The sequence below is a fragment of the Saccostrea cucullata genome, unplaced genomic scaffold, assembly GCF_032062105.1.
Source record: "Saccostrea cucullata isolate Sc308-1 unplaced genomic scaffold, CSIRO_AGI_Scuc_v1 ctg4561, whole genome shotgun sequence".
In the NCBI taxonomy this organism is placed as follows: domain Eukaryota; kingdom Metazoa; phylum Mollusca; class Bivalvia; order Ostreida; family Ostreidae; genus Saccostrea; species Saccostrea cuccullata.
This window is the reverse complement of record NW_026935735.1, coordinates 2,076-5,557: the sequence shown is the minus strand read 5'-3', so window position 1 is coordinate 5,557 and position 3,482 is coordinate 2,076. Positions and strand designations below refer to the sequence as shown.

Below are 3,482 nucleotides of genomic sequence, written 5' to 3'. Positions count from 1 at the left end.
CAAGTTTTAGAATTTTGAAAATACTGTTTTGGTTGGGAGTCAATTATCAAATGATTGCCCCTTGAAGTTTCCCTTGAACATGGACATCAGGATTTTCACCTAACATCAATGCCATTATTGACCCAATTTTGAATTGTAGTTGACATTTTGGTACACCTGCAGTTTCTTTTGAAGAGAACAAATCCTTATACATTCATCTTTGTGTTTGTGAATTTCACCCACTGGAAATGAATCGTTTGTATCAGGATTTCTTACAGACAAATGCAGTAAATCGCTGTAAGAATCCATAAATACTTGTCCATCTGCATGGATTGTTGGCTTGGAACCGTATTCTCCCAATGTCGTCCAAGTAGGATGCTCTCTCTTACGTAAAAATATTTCCTCTGGGTTAAATTCGTCACTTTTCTCCCAGTCAGGAACGTAAATGTTAAATTCCTGCAAACATGAGATATTTATTATTACTAATAATTATACCTCTGATTTGAGCATCATCTACTAGGATAACATGGGAAAACATTTTATCCCAAACCATCAATCCACGTGAGAGTACTCACTAGGGCTTCAGTGTCCCCGGATATCAGGTATTGGGATAACAAATACCAATAACACTCATTTCATTTTATATTTAATTAATTCTACTTTCAGACTGAAAACACACTACATGTAATGTATTCAAATCATTGACAAGTGATAATTAATATCATATTTTACTTAAAGAGATTACCAATAAATGTACATTTCAAGTCTAGAAATTAATTAAAATTGACTAAATCCGTTCTTTAAAATTGTCAGATGTCATTGAGAATTCATTTTTCCTCTCGCAGCCTTCATTTTATTACAGTCTCGGACATAGTTGGTCATTTGCCCCGCAGAATAGACAGCCGGTCCTCGGTTGCCGATATGGAGCGCGCTGGTATCGGCGGTACCCATAATGAGAACCCACTTTTCGTGCGAACCAGGTACAAAATTGTAGTGTGGTAATATATCCCATGTAGTTTGGTTGACCATATAGATTCAATAGTGGAGATTGAGTTTGAGTTGGAGTCTTCTCCGTTTCCGAAGGTTTCGTTTCGGGTTTTGATTTGATAGCTTTAGACAGCGCTTTACCTACTATATCAGACGCTTTGCCTCCAAGGACACTCAGACAAAAGTTTGGGACATCAATTTTGTCTTGATTTAAATTAGCCTGTCGGGAAAGCTCATCAAACACGGAGGCCTCATCATGGCCCTTCCGCCTAGTTATTCTGGCGAGCTCATCCAAAGTAACAAGGAGAAGAGGGATACTAGGGCTGCTTTGAAGTGCCAAACTCCTCACCTTTTCTTTCACATTCTCTATTTCTTTGTCCTCTTCATTTTTCTGACCTTTCTCAAGTTCTTGTAGTCTCTTCTCAACGCTTGGTGCCGACTTTCCTTTCTTGGCAGGTGGCTCTTCCGGCTCACTCTCCTGTACACAAATAATTGTGAAAATCAATCAAAATGAAAATCGTTTATTTATTTATTTATTTATTTATTTATTTATTTATTTATTTATTTATTTATTTTTTTTTTTTTTTTTCTTTTCTTTTTTAAATAATTTTATCTACACAAGTATAATTCATGGAATAAGGAATATTGATTAAGACATCCCGTAGTTATGATGCTAGTAATAATTACAGTAATTATCATTACAGTTTAACTGTTTACCTTGTTCTCGGCGGCTAATTCTTGGCCAGCTGGTTGGCCGAACTCATTCGCCCTTAAGATAACTAGATGGAGAAGCGTCCTTAAATTCTCGTCTGACATCTCTCTACCTGCCATCTGCAGGCAGTCTTTTTCTGACTCTCCAGTCAACTCCCTGAAGGCGTTAATCACTTCCTCTTTGTCCATGTCTTCAAGCGGCGTGTTAATTTTGTACCGCGCAAACTGCTTCACCGGCTGTTCTAGTCCTCGCAGCTCTTTGATGACGGGGAACAAGTCTTTCCCCGCAGAGAGTGTCTCCGCTTTAAGACAGTCGGAGGTGGCATCTAGTAATGAGAAAATACATGAAAATGATTACCACATTTAACTTAATATGCTAGACGTTGATCTTAATATCATCTGATCATGTTATATCTATAAATCTTTATAATCATCATGATTCGGCCTCTCGCATCATTACTTAAAGAGCCATAATTCATATAGACAATATACTGTATATTTATATCTATTCTTAATAACTTTCGTATATTAAAGATTTTATTCAATAGTCGTGGACAGCCCGGGCCCTTCACTGGCATTGAATTTTCAAGCAGCTTATCTTCATAAACTAGTATCTCCTAATATCTCATTAATTAGCTTATAGACAAACTCTATATTTTGATTATCATCATCATTTAGCGGCTTTTCAAACTTTCATGTGTTTTACACGCCCAAGTGGCTTTTAACTTTCTACATTTCATTCAACAATATGTTTTAAGCAGCAGGAAAAATTTTTTAAAGCCCTCAGCGGCTTAAAAGTTCATGCATTTGATATCAATAAATCTACCCTCAGTGGCAGTAAAATAACAGCGACAGGAAATGTTCAATAGCCCTCAGCGGCTTCAAATTCCATTCATTAAACTTTTGCCCTCAGCGGCAGTAAAATGTTTAGCCCTCAGCGGCTTAAAATTCCATGCATTAAACTTTTGCCCTCAGCGGCAGTAAAATAGTTAGCCCTCAGCGGCTTAAAATTTCATGCATTAACTTCTGTCCTCAGCGACAGAAAATGTTTAACAGCCCTCAACGGCTTAAACTTTGCCCTCAGCGGCAGTAAATTTATCTATTAGCCCTCAGCGGCTTAAAATTTTATGCATTAACCTCTGCCCTCAGCGGCAGGAAATTTTCAACAGCCCTCAACGGCTTTTGTAAATGTAGAATTAATATATTACCTATCCTTGTTTGTCTTTTCTTCTTAACACTGGCTATACACGTCTTATCTGTTGCTCTGCAAGTCGTCAAGTGATGGTGCTCCTTGTTATCAGCTGTTCTCAGTGGGGATCATTCGCGAACACAAGTGAGAAATTCAGATGTGAAATTTTCAGTGGCCAACTCTATGGTATCAGCTTCATTGATGATTTTATCCCAATTACAGTTTTCTATCAAAGTATTTAATTTACCAAAGTCTGCATTTTTATAGGCCCACACTTTTCTTTTGTAAGAGCGATTGTAGTTTATATTAGAGAAAAGCGAGATAAAAGTAGCTCTATGATCACTTATAGATGATTCCATTACTAATGTGCCCGATTCGCACACTTGAATATCAACAGAAGAAAAAATTGGGTCAAGCAGCGTGCTCGACGTGTTCGTAGTTCTTGTAGGTTCATGGATATTGTTAACTAAATTGTGTGTTGCGATTATTTCACGGATGATATGTGTTTGTGGAGCTGTAAAGAGGTCAACATTAATGTCACCAACTATTACTATCTTATTGGATTTTTCACCAACTTTATCAATACTCCATGAAAGTTTGGTCCAAAAACTGCCAT

At 37.2% G+C, this 3,482-nt stretch overlaps 1 pseudogene; it reads right to left on the bottom strand.

Moving 5' to 3' along the window:
- Positions 1 to 795: 795 nt before the first annotated feature.
- Positions 796 to 2,003, bottom strand: LOC134243642 (uncharacterized; annotated as a pseudogene).
- Between the last annotated feature and the right edge of the window lie 1,479 nt (positions 2,004 to 3,482).